This window comes from Mesocricetus auratus, unplaced genomic scaffold (genome assembly GCF_017639785.1).
Source record: "Mesocricetus auratus isolate SY011 unplaced genomic scaffold, BCM_Maur_2.0 Super-Scaffold_100676, whole genome shotgun sequence".
NCBI classification, from domain to species: domain Eukaryota; kingdom Metazoa; phylum Chordata; class Mammalia; order Rodentia; family Cricetidae; genus Mesocricetus; species Mesocricetus auratus.
Window position 1 is genome coordinate 36981110 of NW_024429266.1, and position 15986 is coordinate 36997095.

The window sequence follows — 15986 nt, forward strand, 5'->3', positions numbered from 1 at the left end:
AAATAAATAAATAAGCAATAAAAACAATAATTAAGGCAATAATGCCTGCCATCATTTGCATTCAGCATTGTATTGGAGGTTTAAACAGTGCAGAAAAGGTAAGAAAAACAAATGAAAGTGACTCAAGTGGGAGAGGAAGAGTAAAACTCCTGTCCACAGACAATGTGAAAACCTCTTCATGGAAATCCCACTAAAACTATTGGCAGAGCTTAGCAACTAATATATGGGGGTTGGAGAGATGTCTCCGTGGTTAAGACCACATACATACTGCTCTTGCAAAGGATCCAACATGAGTTTTTAGCACTCATATTGAGTGACTGACAACCAATGCCCCTGGCCTCCATGTGTATCCACAGGCACAGAACATTACCTCATTTCATGACACTATAAAAATACAGTGAATGAGAACACACTGCTTTGTTTGAGTCTTAAAATAGATGAGGATGCCAATAACACATAGGACTCAGGGCAGAAATCGACCTACACACATGAAAATTAGTATTTTACAAAGATACAAGGTCAATTTAGTAATGAAAGACTGGTCATTTCCACAAATCTTGCTCTTCCCAACTGGATATAATTACAAAATGCATAATATCTAAGATAATAAATGAGTTTTTAAAATCTTTGTATCTTTGGATAGAGCTTAGGCAAAGTTTTTTTTTTCTTTTTCAGATGGGATGCCAAAAAGACATTTATCTAAGAACAAAACATCAGGATTTTAAAAATTGGTCCAGAGAGATGGTTCAGCAGTTAAAAGCATTTGCCACCAAGCCTGAGGTCCTGAGCTCAATCCCCAGAGTTCATGTGGTGAAACTGCTATAACTTGTCATCTGACCTTCACATGCAGGATGTGGTAAATGTGCCCAATTACATACACAAACAAATGAATAAATTTTAAAAAAGTAAAGGTTTTCTTTGAAAGATATTTTAGGAGAACAAAAAGGATGCTAGGGAAAATATTACAAATCTCAAATTGAAGATAGAGCATTGCACATAAGCATAAGAAGGCATATACATCAGTAGTCACTGGGGAATGTAAACTAAATCTGCTGTGAGGTATCTACCACCTTTGGGTGTGTCTATTATTAAAAAAGACTGATCAGATCAAATTTGGTATGGATGCGGAGGAGCTGTAATTCTTACATGTTGCTGGTAAGAGAATAAAATGGCACAAGCACTACTAAAAATGTTGGACCATCTCCTAAAATGTTATACATGTATATGGCCTGGTTATCCTACTTTAAATATTTCTTCCAAAGAAATTCAGGAAGGTGCCTACATAGTAACTTTTACATGGATGTTCATGGAAGATTGATTGACAATTGTACCAAATTTGAAGTAATACTAATATCCATCAATAGGTGAATGGCTAACTGGCCATATGTCTACATAATGAGATACTAATCAAAACTGAGAGAACTTGTATCCAACAGTCTGTTTGATTCTTGAAATTATTGTAACTGATGGAAAAAAAATTAAAGTATTGATTTCATTTACATAAACTTTAGGAATCATGGATTATTGTATTGTGATAGAAATCGTGTCAGGGGTTGTCTGGGGGTGGGAATAGAACAGCAGGAGGGCAGAGGTATAAAAAGCAAGAGGAAACTCCTAGGTGACAAATTGTAATGGTAGTCTTATATGCGTAAATCAAAATTTACGCAACTGTTACAGGGCTCACTGTGGGTCATTTTAACATCAATAACACTGGTCTAAAGGAAGAGAAAATCTCTGAGATAGAGGTCCAGGTGTATGTATTTTTTAAACACTGCGTAAATGTTGAAGATCGACTGGAGAGAAGCAGCAACTGCCCTCCTGCAGAGGGTTTAATTTACATTCCTTTCCTCAACAACCTTCTAGACTTCAAGGCCCTGACTCTAGTTCAGCTCTGCTACTGAATTACCCCCTGGCCAAAGGGTGCTGATAATGTTGCTGGACTTTGTGAGGTATCTTTGGCATCCTACTTCCATGTTTCTTATGGTCCCATTTATATCTTGTCAATTTTAAGTCATTAAAGAACATATGCTTATGAATCTATCTGACTGCCATTTGACCTATACACATACTTTACTGTAACACTTTAAAATACAAATAGAATAGAGAAACAGCAAATGTTTTGTGGGGCTATTGTATAAAAACACAAGACAAGCATGTGCTCCTTTCCCCAAACCTCGTTCACAATCTCTACAGAAGGAAATAGTTTGTTTCTTCAGAGGACCTCACCAGAAAAGACTATTAGCTCATGGTAAATCTCTCAAACCACACACACTAACATTTGCCTTCCAACAAAACCTCCACAAAAGAACTTTGCAGCAGAAATTAGCTGTCTTTGACGAGTTTATTCAGGTATGATGAGAACCCTCATGAGACACACCAAACTCCAGCAGCATCTCATGCATGTGATTCATGACTGCAAGAATGATAGCAACAACAAAAACAGTCTGGAGATAGTGTGCTGTACTCTTTGGCAAGATGGTGAAGGAGTCAGGTTGAAGCCTTATGCAAGAGAAACTCCAACCAGTCTACAAGGATGGCCCCAACTGAGACTCCTGGCAGCAGGGGATGCCTAACCTGAACTGGCCATTCCCTGTGACAGGATTGGTGACTACCCCGTTGGAGAACCGTCATCCAGTGACTGATGGGGGCACATTCAGAGACCCAAGGCCAAACACTGGACTGAGCTTGGGGAGTCCTACTGAGGAGAGGGGGGATTGTAGGAGCCAGTAGGCTAGGGGATAGTTATGTAACTAAGGGATAGTCTGTTTGTGGAACTCCTGACAACGGGAGCAGAGGCTGTGCCTGGCACTTTGACTGGTTCTTGGGAATCTATTCCTCATGCTGGATTGCCTTGCCTAGCCTGAATACAAGGGGAGATGCTTGGTCTTAAGGCAGCGGATTGATATGTCATGTTTCAATAATGCCCATGGGAGGCCTGCCCTTGTCTGAGTGGATATGGAGGACAGGCACATTGAGGGGGAAAGGGGAGCAGAGGGAGTGGGAAGAGGGGAAGGAGGAAATGCTGCAGTCAGGATGTAAAACAAATAAATCAATCAAATTGAAATATAAGGATCCTTAATATAAAGATAATAATAACAGCACTTACTTCTGAAATCATTGGGAAGGGTGATAAACTCTGAATACAGCTCTTAGAGAAACAGTGATGGGCACATGGTGAGTGCTGTTGCCATGGCTGACCATACCTTCCACCTTTCATCATCCTTAAAGCCCCTAGTTTTCTGTCTTCCTATTTGATAACCTTTTTCCTGCTTGGGAGCTGCTTTTTCCCTGCACGCTGCACAGGCCGAGAACCTGGTCACTTCTCATGCCACCAAGTAGAGTGTTCTAGCAGTCCAAATATGGTGCTGAAGGTCTGGAAGATTCCTGGGGAGCCAATGGTCTCCAGTCCAGATTGGAGGGTGGAAGGAGCTAAGGTGAGACAGTACTGAAAGATGGAAGCACCAACAACAGGATGGACACACTCACTAGCAAGAAGCAAGGGCATACTCACAGACAGCATGATTTCAACTTGGACCACTTCATATCAAGGCTGCTGCGAGAGGCACTGCTCACTCTGGTGCAGGACCCATCCTGCTTAGTTAATCCCTCCTAGAAATGCCCTCACATGTCCTGACTCTAGATCCAATCAAGTTAACAACCTAGGCCAGTGGTTCTCCACCTTCCTAATGCTACAACCCTTTAATACACTTTCTCATATCATGGTGACCCCCAACCACAAAATTATCTTGTTGCTACTTCACAACTGTACTTTTTCAAATGTTAAGCATTGTAATGTAACTATTTTTGGAAACAGAAGTTTGCCAAAGGGGCCATGATCCACTGGTGAAGAACCACTGACCTACACTATCAAACCTTTCAAAGCTTGATTTCATGCCAGTTGCTCAGTCAACGGCTTCACCATCTCTCCAGGTGCCCACGTTAGAAACATGGATAGTAGTTTGATAGTTTGATATTTAGCCATCTTTCATCCACCACCATCCATTGTCAGCAAGTCCAACTTATGTACTATCTTGAATCAATTTTTAACCTATAAATACTTGTAATTCCCTAGTAGAGGATACCACCATTTCTAGTCTCGATTATTACATATGAGAGAGAGGAAGATACAGTTTGTCTTCCTTCATTCAGTATATCTTCTTTCCACACAGTTCTATGCCATGAAACCTCATTAAAATACAAACTAGCTCTTATTCTGTGTCAGATTTTTCAATAGCTTTTCCTTGTTCTTAAAATCTAGCTCTCCAGATATGCTACATATGGCTATAACTTCTCTCATTATTTTCACCCTTCCATTTATAATCTACAGAACAGTAGGCTAGGTGACACTCCAAGTTTTCCAAATTTATTCTCACTTTCAGACTCACATTCTCCTTCCCACGCCCACTCCCTGACCATCATTTATGTAAGCTCTACCTGACTCAGATGATACTAGCCAAATCTAATTAATCATCATTCTGGTAACGATGGCTATTTAAATGATACATGTAAATTTCATTTTAGCATCTTTGATTATGAGAAGATTTAATATTTTGTATTCTTTGACTTGTTTGTAACATCTCACAGGTTCCCTCATTTATGATTAATTAAAGCACCTGTGTGATTTTACCCTTTGTAAAAATCTTTTAACAACTACATGATGGCTTTACTGTTACACTCATTCCATTTGTCCTGACTGCTGATTAAATTGGGGCATAGAAAGATGAAATAACTTATTAGCAGTGGATATAAGGATATTTGCCTTAGCCCATGCCCTCTACAGTAAGTTGGAGGCTTTGTCAGTTTGTATGCCATGGTAACTCAAGACCCTGCAACAGCACCTGGTGCAAGGCACATCTTCAACAGAAACATGATAGCCTTGGCTGAAACCCAAGTATCTGAAGACTTTCAAACTGATTTTCTGACAGTTTCTTATCTTAGAAAGTGGGAATATCAAGCACAGCTACCCCAGCAGATCAGAAGGCATGGAGATGAGGCATGCTGGGTTTGCTTTTCAGACTAGCTGCTGACAAATCCTTTCATGGGAAAGAATACAAACTATAATCTAAATGTTATTAGGATGGGTGATGTTCTGGAAACCCAAGTATTTCTAACTAGTACCTCACAACACAGGATTCATCATAATCTTGGTGAACATAGTAACTCGTACTATACACAGTGTTTGTTTTATTATCTGTCCTAGCTCCAGTATCTAGATGTATGCCAGACATGTAACAGGGGCTTAAAATACTTGTTTGAATGAATATAGTGTCATTCTTGCTGATGTTGCAATGAAAGACTTGTAATGGAAGAAACACATTGGACGATCTCCAGTCAGCATTTGACACAACTAAAATTTTCTTCCTTCAGATTTTCCTGGCGACTGTCCCCCAGAAACTCTTTTATTCATTTTCTGTGTCATTTTGGAGTCCTGGTCTCTTCTGGGTTTTTTAAGAATTTCTAACATCTTCTTCTTGCTTCCAGACCTCCTGTCTTGCTCCTAAATTCTTATCTACATATTAATGATTTTCCAATTTCTAAACTTAGCTTTTATCTGTTCATGAGTTTGACATGCACATGCTCAGCTGAATCTTTGACATCTCCATTATGAGCCCAAACTCATTGTGCTCAAGATAGGAACTACTACCACTTTCTGCCCAAGCAAACAAACAACAAAACCAAGAGAATTCCCTTTCTGCTCATCTGCCTCTGTTCCCAGGTGTCTGAGTTAGATCCAGGCTTCTTACACATAACCTCTCTCTCTCTCTCTCTCTCTCTCTCTCTCTCTCTCTCTCTCTCTCTCTCTCTCTCTCTCTCTCTGTCTCTCTCTGTCTCTCTGTCTCTCCCTCTCTCTCTCTCTTTCTCTGCGTCTCTCCCTCCCTCCCTCTCTTTCTCTCTCTGTCTCTCTGTCTCTCTCTCTCTCTCCCACTAGACCCCAGCTTCTTAAACTGGAGTCCACATAGATGAATGTGGGGATCATGAAAAATTTGACAACAGTAAAAGGTTTCAGAATGTAGGAAGAAAATTAATTTTAAAAATCAAATGGGCAATGAATTTGAGATGTTTCTGGCAGTGCTCATCCATGCATTGTGCAACTTCACTGCACTCTTGGTTCTGAACACACAACAGGCACACTTTGCACTCTGCATGCTGTCACACCACCATAATGCAATGAACACTCTCTTGTACACCTTCATCAGAGTCAACACTATTGCATTTAAAATTACAACATTTTTACCGTACATGCTCGATTTTTTAATCTTACACAAGTATAATAGTTTGCTTACAGAAAGCCTTTTAATATTTTCCTACCATCATTCTTCAGTATGTAAGTATCAAATAAATCTTTGGATTGCATTTTTTAGAATGTTTGCTGACAGTGGAAGTTAACACAACTTATTTGAATGAACAAGTTAATAAAGGCATGACACCTAAGGACAACCATTAAGGCATTAGCATTGGTTCTTTGCACCCCGACTCCCAAAAAAAATTTATAAAAATAAATCAAGGATACAGAATTTAGCAATAGCAAAGGTGGCAGAGACTTTGGGAATTGTATGAGAGGTTGAGGATGCATCAGTACTCTGAGCTGTGGCAGCCAAGACACGGGTTCAACTTGGATAGTATTGACTTGAGCCATGGTATCAGACGGAAGGCAGTGATAGATTTTTTAACACTTAGTGTTGGCTATAGCACTCTGGGGTGTTGTGGTTATTTCCGTAACAGGCTTTTGTTGTAGTGAAGTTACAGACAGTCTGAAGAGAGTGACTAAATAATATTGGAATATGAAACAATCTGAATGCAAAGAGAGTATCTCAACCCAAAATATGCTACTCCACCATACTGGTTATTTTGAGTTGAAGGTCTTTGAAAAATAGCACATACAGGAACAGTTCTTGGCCTTTCTCATTTCTTCTGAAGGCAGAATATAAATTTCCTGTGAGAATGGTGCCTTCCCTGTGCCAGGAAGAGGAAAGCATTCTTATCAGTGGAGACAGGAAGTCAATCTCCTGAGATGGATCTGCACAAGTAAACCTCACTAAAATAACCCTTATCTTCCTGTAGTTTGCCCCATATATTTCCTAGCTGTTTTTGAGCAATTTGTTGTCTCTAGTCCAAGCCCTTTCCATTTGTCTTTTCATAGCTTAACATTTATCACTCTTTGTTAAAATGGTATGTGCATTTCTGAGTCTAACATCTTCGTAGGCTTTTCAAGTCCAGGAACAATCCCATACTGCATAATAATATTATTTTTAAAGTATTTTTTCTCTTATTAATTTGTTCCTTTTCAGTTTAATTGACTGTCTCCAGGAGCAGAATCTGTTGTTGGATGTGGGTTTCTTTCATTTTCCAGAACATGTGAAATGAGGAAAATTAAGGGCTCAACACAAATAAAAACACTGCCTTCGGGAGATGGGAGTCAATACAGAGACCCACAGCCGGATATTATGGGGAGAGAGTCTAAATTGGAGTTATCCAGTGAAGAATCCCACAGAAGATGGGATAGAAAGATTGTGGAAGACAGAGTATGGAAGATACCAGGAGAACACAGCCCACCAAATCAACTAACCAGGGCATATAAAGGCTCATAGAGATGGAAGCTATAAGTGTGGTGATTATATGGCCTGCACCAAGTCCTCTGCCTTATATATTATGGCTGTTAACTTGGTGTTTTTATGAGAATCCTTATGGTGGGACCAAGTTTATCTTTGACTCTTTTGTCTGCTCTTGGGAATCTTTTCCTCCTGTTGGGTTGCCTTGTCCAACCTTGATGTAAGGTCTTTTGCCTTGTCTTACTGTATTTGGTTTGGTTTGGTTTGGTTGTTGTCTCTTGGAGTCCTGCTCTTTTCTGAAGGGAGAAGGAAGGGGAATGGATCTAGGGGGAAGGGGGATAGAGGGGAGCTGGGAGGAGTGGAGGGAGGGAAAACTGTGGTCAGGAGGTATTGTATGAGAGAAGAATCTATTTTCAATAAAAGAAAAGAACACTATCTTCAAATGAAGGCAATCCTGTCCTATCTTGAGTTTCTATAATTAAGATTCTTCTGTCTCTTAAACTCAGATACAGGGTATGTACAAGAGTGATGAGTGATGGATAGAAATGAGGCCTAATTGAGAAAGAAAGAAAGAAAGAAAGAAAGAAAGAAAGAAAGAAAGAAAGAAAGAAAGAAAGAGAGGGACTGAGGTAGGGAAGGAAGGAATTAAGGAAGGAAGGAAAGAAAGAAAGAAATAAGGAAAGAAGCAAGAAAAATATTTATTTTTCTTATTCATGCTAATGCCAAATAATTTGTATATACTTAAAGGTTGATTTCTTAATTTCTTTCAAGTCCTTGGAATCCTATGGAGGAACATTTAGGGGATTTCCAAGTTGAGCAATTTGGTTTTGTTTTCTGCTTTTCTCTGGGATTTCCAAGTTGAGCAATTTGGTTTTGTTTTCTACTTTTCTCTGGGAAAGCTCATTAGGTGCAAGGATGCTTAAATATCTTCTAGGCTTGCTAAATATGTGTGTGATTCCAAGCTTTATGGTCCTTGCTAACTGTAACTAGCTTATGTAAAGCTGTTCAAACAGCTCCTGTGACCTAATTCTTCTTTTCCTCTTTGAAGATTTCCAAGTACCTCTAGAATGGATTTACATGCACAGTGAGTAGACCAAACCATGGCTATGCTGAGTAGGAAATAGTTCTCCCAAAGCATAGTCTCTGCTCTCACTGTAAATTGAGATACTAGGTGCAATAGCATTGGGTAGTGGCTGCTCAATTATAGTTGAACATGAATGAAAAAGAACTAGCTTGCTTCTAAATGCCTTTAGTAGGTACTCTGTGTAAATATTAGCTATTCTCACTCTTTAATTGTAGATACTCCAGTTCTCCCCAGAACATTCTATAGGACTTCGGTATCTCACAGAGCAGGGCAGAAAAGAAGAGATATAGTGATGACGGTGGCAAAGCTCATGACTGCTACTCATCAGCTATTTTGAAGTCAGCCATCCATCATGTCTGATGCACAGTAAACTTGAAAGTGGTTCCCTCCATCAACACTGCAATAAAGAGCATGCTGTGTTTGTCCCTCTGAATGAGAGCAAGGCCATTAAGCATGACCATGAAAGCCAGAGTAAACAGCTCAGAGGACTCCCAATTGATTGACAGATTGGTTGTTCTGACAAGACTCTCAAGTGTTTAAACATTTCTGGTGTCAATTGAAAAAAGAAAATCATGACCACGACCGAGAACATATAGTGCTGTGCCCAAATTCTGAACCCCCAAATCACCAAGAGGCCCATTTCAATGCAAAAGCAAAGAGTCTTTTATTAAAGTTATTTAGCTTGGATCCTTCACCCCACCGCCATGGCAGATGGTTGGAGAAAAGACCCTGAGCAACCTTGAGGCAGAGATCTTAAAGGGAAGCATAAGGGGAGTGTCTAGGGGTCTGCAACAGTCTCAGGATTGGTGCGCTTCCAGGTTTGGACAACCTGCACTGTGTTGATTGGTCAACTGGTTGTTATGGCTCATAGGCCCTCCCAGGGCAGTTGCTATGTTCTGCACATCACTGTTGTGCACTTGTTCATAAAGCACGTCCAGAGCCATAAAGCACAGCCACACCATCTAACTTATGATTGGTTTCTTGCCACAAGGAGGGTATCTGATCTCCTAGTGACCAGGACAGGAGCTGCAAGGTCATGCAAGCACATGGTAGCCTGTCATGGCTGCTAAAGCAGGGTTGCTGATCACTACATCCCCCCCCCCCGCCCCTGTTCTCAAAGTACCCATGACAGGACTAAATCCTGAGTCCTGCCTGTTAGGGGCTCAAAGGGGTGTTAGCAGGCCCTGCGGTTAGCCAACAGATTTTTCTGAGGGAGTAACATTTGTATCTATTATCATACTGTTCCCTATGTAAGGGAGTTTCCTTTTGACTTAGAATCTCAACCAGAGAAAAGGGGGCAACATGTTCTTTTCCATTTTACTTCCTGCTGACTTTGGGATGCAGTAAGGGGACCCAAGAAGGCTGAAATGCTAGTCAAAGGCAAAAATGGAATTCAAGCAAAGGGGTATCTATGGGGAGCAGCTAATTGGCAGACTCTGTTGAAGAGACAGGGTGTGTCCACATCAGCTAGACTGATTCATGTCCATAGCAAGGCCAGGGCTCGCAGTCTTGAGGAGCAGGCTGTAGTCAGCAATTGATGCTCATATGTGTCTGCTAGAAATGAGAACCTGCTTAAGACATACTTAAACTGGGAACAGAAGTTAAAACTTATGTATTTAATTGGAACTCTTTAGATCCATATTATTAGTGATCAGGAAGGGCAAGAACCTCATGATCAGGGGAGAAAATCCCATCCTCAGAAACAGACAGGTGGGACAACATAAGCTGTACTTATCTGAAGTCCTTTTGACCTGTGAGAAGTGAATCCAAGCTGTATGTCTTTTGATTCTCTGAAGCCTATGTAAATTTTATTATATAAAAGTTATAGACTCATTAGCATTATCAATCTGGACTGAAACCCACATGGTATTTCGAGTCCTAGCAAAAACTACAGATTTGGGCTAAAGTATACATTTGTCTTCTGTTCAGGGAGCCAGATATGAATTGGACAGAGATGTCTTTGGCCTTATGGAAAGCCCTTTTAGTTTACATTTATTTAACAACCAAAATAAACCTAAAAACCTTGAGCTTGTGATTGAACAGAAGATCTTACATTTTTACATCCTCTGATCCTTATTGAGGAGCCATATTAAGGCTTGATTTTTACATAAATAAAATGAGCTACCAAGCTGACTATAGTCTTGTGGATTTGGGTACCTGATGTTGTCAAGCTGACAACCATTAATACTTTCAGAGATCTGAGAAGGATAAATTTTATACAGTTTCTGAATCTATTAAAAGGTGACAGGTACCAGTCCATACACAGCCATACCCAATTCTCTGTTACCATTGGAGACAGCATTAGTCTTCACCAGACCTGTAAGGTGTGAGTATTCTTTCTCTCTGTGGAAGAGGGACATGGAAAAGACTGACCTTGTTTTGTCTAGGCAAAGGGAGTGCAATCAATTTTCCAATATTCAGCAGCTTTGTCTACATGGGCCAGGTCCTGGCAGCAGCAGGTGTCACATTTGAGCATCTTGCTCATTGGTCAGCATCATCACAATCTAGGTGCAGGAACCGGGGTGCTTCATAATCTGGCAGTCTGTCTGATATTATGAACTTTTAAGTTAACATTTTAAATGTCATGTTCTGCAGGTCTCTGAAGCATTAGAGATTTGTCTGCCTTAAGACTGACTGTTGAAAGCATAAACTCTATTAACTTGTATTTTTAAATATCTTACATTATGTTAGCAGTTTTTATAAAACTAGAATTTTACACTGTCACGTTTAGCTTTAAAAACAATAATTTTACACTGAAGCTCATTAAGTATAAACATCAACAATGAAAACATTTTAAAAGCATAATAATCTTATAGCCTTATACATTTAAAACAGTTTAAAAACTGTTCTTAAAAAAAGAATTTTTAAAATCCCTTAGTGGTTTTTTTTATATTAAAAGTCAAAATACCCTTCATGACTTAAAACCATTATCATCTGGGTGACTTAAATTACAAAGCTTAGCATTTCTGTGTATAGAAGTATTAACATTTTAAATTTTCATTTAAAAAAAATCGTTCATAGGATGGTGTCTTATAACTTTCACATGGTCACCTTTAGTCAAGATGGTGGTTCAGGTATCTCTTTTAACTTTAGTAAAATGGCTATCAGCCAGCCATGTGGCCAGCTTGCTAAGTGACTAAATGCAAAATGGTGGAGACCTGTACCATTTTTTGTTTAGTTCTATGTTTGTAATAAAACTTAGCTTATGCCAGAAAAGAGATAGAACTTTTTAACAAAACAAGCATATATATTTTTTGAGAAATAAACAGAACTTTTAAAACAGAATTAACTTAATGATCAAAATTTTAACTTATATTACTAATTTTTAAAATTTAGCATTATTAGACATGAAATACCACAGCAAACAGTTTATATTTTCCCTTTCCTCTTGTGGTTATGATAACTTTAAGGCTGTTCTGTCTCTGTGGAAATACTGGATCTGGCCAAATGGCTTACCTGCCCCAGCCCTGTGTGCTTGGGCAGAGAGCTCTGGTGGAGGGGAAAGCCGGCAAGATGGCTTCATTGCCAGCACATCATGTGCCTGCAGCAGAGAGAGAAAGCCTGCATCAGTCAGGCTCAGGTGTGGGCGCTATATAGCAGCAGTTGGAGTTCAGAGCAGTTGCCTCACTGCTTGCTCATGCACAGGGACAGAAAACCCTGCCGCAGCATGCTCCAACCCATGGCATATGACTCCTTCCCTGCATGCCATGTGTTCAGGGCAGCAAGAAAAGACTCCTGACCCATGCCATGTGAGCAGGTGGGCAAGGACAGAGACAGAGGGATAAGATGGGCCAGCGTCTAGCTAGGCTTGGCCAAAGCCAGCAGCCACAGGACCAACTTATCAGAAAAGCACCCAGCTGGAGTCCAGAGTGGCAGCTGTTCTATCGGAACTCCTGGGTGCCAGAGACTTCACAACCACATAGCACATTACAAAGAGACTATATATATTAGGGGTCTCTTCAGAATCTACAGAATCTTGCAAGAACCTTCAGACAGATGGCCAGCCAAATGGGGTGACTCGGGTCCCCTGAACAAGTCCCCTGGGCAACCCAATCCCATGATTGAGTCCCCTTTCTACAGACTGCATAGCCTGGCTGCCACACAGACCTTTTCCCTGAACGAGGCATTGGGGTATTCCCCTTAATTCTCTGTTCCATAAATCCTTGTAGGCCTACTTACAGAACTAACTGGCGTATCCAATGAAACACAAAATCACACAAAACATAGTGCTCAGAACCTGCCAAGCCTGCAGGCTGAGTGAGGATTGCAGCAAATCAGATAACAATCCTGCTCACAAAAAGAAGCCTGCTCATGATAACAAGCCTGCTCAGCCAATTGGTCTCCCAACCATCTGGAGAGGAAACACACAACCCATTCAGCCTCTCTCAGAGAACCCAATTCTAATCTATTGGGTCCTCTGAACCTCCAGCAGAGTGGAGGCTTCACAGAAACCAGAGCTTAAACAACCAGAAACAAAGACAAAAGTTTCAACAGCCAGAGACAAAAAGTAGAACTTGAAAGACTTGCCCAGGCAAAAACAGAAAATTACCTGACATGGCACCATGTGACTCAGAGAAAGGGTATGTCATGGTGGATTTCAAGGATCCCAGACGAGCCCCCAAATGTGGCGCCCTTTTCAATGCAAAAGCAAAGAGTCCTTTATTAAAGTTATTTAATGAGTTAAACTCATTAGCTTGGGTCCTTCTTCCCCAAGCCATGGCAGATGGCTGGAGAAAGACCCCAAGCAACCTCTAGGCAGGGATCTTAAAGGGCAGTATAAGGGGAATGTCTAGGGGTATGAAACAATCTCAGGGTTGGTACGCTTCCAAGTTTGGATGACCTACCCTGTGTTGGTTGGTCAACTGGTTGTTATGGCCCATAGGCCCTCCCATGGCAGTTGCTATGCTTTGCACATCACTGTTGTGCACTTGTTCATAAAGCACACCCAGAGCCATAAAGCACAGCCCCATCATCTAACTTATGATTGGTTTCTTGCCACAAGGAGGGTATCTGACCTCCTAGTGACCAGGACAGGAGCCACAAGGTCATGTAAGCACATGGTAGCCTGTCATGGCTGCTAAAGTGGGGAGGCAGATCACTACAACAGGATTGTTACTGAAGCTACTTAAGTTTAAGACATTCTTTCAATGTTAATAATGACAAAATTGAAAATTTATTATCATGTGTGAGGTTTACATGATGGATTCCTTATGCTTTCATACAGAATGATTGCATGGTTTCTAATCCCAACTATTGACAACTATAAATGACATCTAATGAATGCTTACTGTGCAAGGCATGGTTCTAAGAGCTTATGTAGATTCCATAACTTACTATAACAAACATGTGGGATTGTTTTTTAAAAGCCTTAGTTTTCCCCATTTAAAAGCAATGATGAACACATTTTTGAGTGACAGCATTATTCTAAAGGTTAAAGGGAATTATTGCATCTAATCTCTTAAATGAAATTATTTAAGACTTGGAAGTACAGCAAAAGACTATATCACACAGTCATACAAAGATTTAAGTAATAATAACAATAAACCTCTATTTATGAGTTATGTGATTCTCTAGGTGAGGTAAACCGGCTTATTATTGACAAGGCCCTAGGTTCTGTAAAATCAGTTTTTTTAAGTAAGGAAGTTGATATGCTGTATAATAAGTAGCTTAAAAATATTTTTGCTTTGTGGAAAAGATAAGCCCAAAGATCATGATTTATACATTTGTGGATCATTAATCAGTTTCATATCAAGTGTTATAATTATATTCTGACATCTTGTTCTGTTTTCCAAGTCTTTTATTGCCTCCTTTAAATCAATTTTAGTAGCTTCCTGGCACCATGACTAAAGATGCAAATCACTGATATGTTGAATACTATATACTGAAATGAGAATTATATATTTAATGTTTTCAAAATTGTACTTGAGTAATACAATGATCGTTTAAGGTAGGTACTGCAGCCATTGTTCTCATACAAAACTTGAGAAGTTGGGTACAACTTACTGTCCACAAAATACATAAACAGCAAGTGACAGTCTCAGGCACTCTGATATCAGAGTTTTCTCACAAAAAAGCTAAGACATAAGAGGTAAATAATGCCATGAAAACAAAACAGAAGGGAAAAAAACCATGTGCTAGTACATGGTAGCTTGATTATTCTGACTCTGATCACACATGCAGGAACATCTATGTTTTCCTGTATATAATGTGTGTTGAAATGGTTTAAAGTAAAACATTCATGAAGGAGGGAAGACGATTTAAATAAATGTCCATTCTCATCCCTTTGCTAACTCGGGAGGGTTACATCACAAAGAACCTAAACCAAAATAAGACAATGCAAAACTATTCAAAACAATGAAAGGAACAAACTAATTGTCTCTTCTACATCAGATTTTTTTCTTTTACTGAGTCAATAAATGGGTTTGCTAATTACCAGTGTTCCAAACTCTTGCATTACATTCATTGTAATTTGCATTTCAAGGTCATTAGAGAAGATTCCTGGACAGTAATTCAGGGATGAGTCAGTTGGTGGTAGACATCCCAGTGAGAGTGTTACATTTGCTATTTCTGCCCAAAAATCAGTGTGAACTGGAACTGACTCGCACCTAGCAAAAACAGATTATTTTTAGCATTTCTGCCAGACCCCTCTTTGAAGGTTATGGTGGTTTGAATGAAAACAGTCCCCATAGAATTCTCAGCTATTTTCCAACACCATCTCTGCCTGTATCCCACCTTGCATCCCACCATGATGACAACTGACTAAACCTCTGAACTGTAAGCCACCCCAATTAAATGTATTCCTTTGTAAGAGTTGCTGTGGTCATGGTGTCTCTTCGTAGCAATAGAAACTAAGACAAAGGTACCCTTAAAACACTTTCAGAGTGTCCCATAGGTTTGGGTATGTTCTGCCTTCATTTTCTTTGAATTTTAGGAAGTTTTTAATATCTTTCTTTATTTCTTCCTTTACCTAGGAGTGATGCAATTGAACATTGTTCAATTTCCATGAGTTTGTGGGGTTTCTGCAATTTGTATTGTTGAATTCTAATTTTAAGCCATGGTGGTCCGATAAGATAAAGGGGGTTATTCCATTTTTTGTATCTGTTGAGGTTTGCTTTATTGCCAAGTAAGTGGTCAATTTTAGAGAAGGTTCCATGTGGTGCTGATAAGAAGGTATATTATTTTGTGTTTGGATGGAATGCTCTATAGATGTCTGCTAAATCCAATTGGGAAATAACTTCTGTTAGTTCCTTTGTTTCTTTGTTAAGTTTCTGTCTGATAGTTCTGTCCAGTGTTGAGAGTGGGGTGTTTCCACTATAAGTGTGTGAGGTTTTATCTGTGATTTGAGGTTTAGT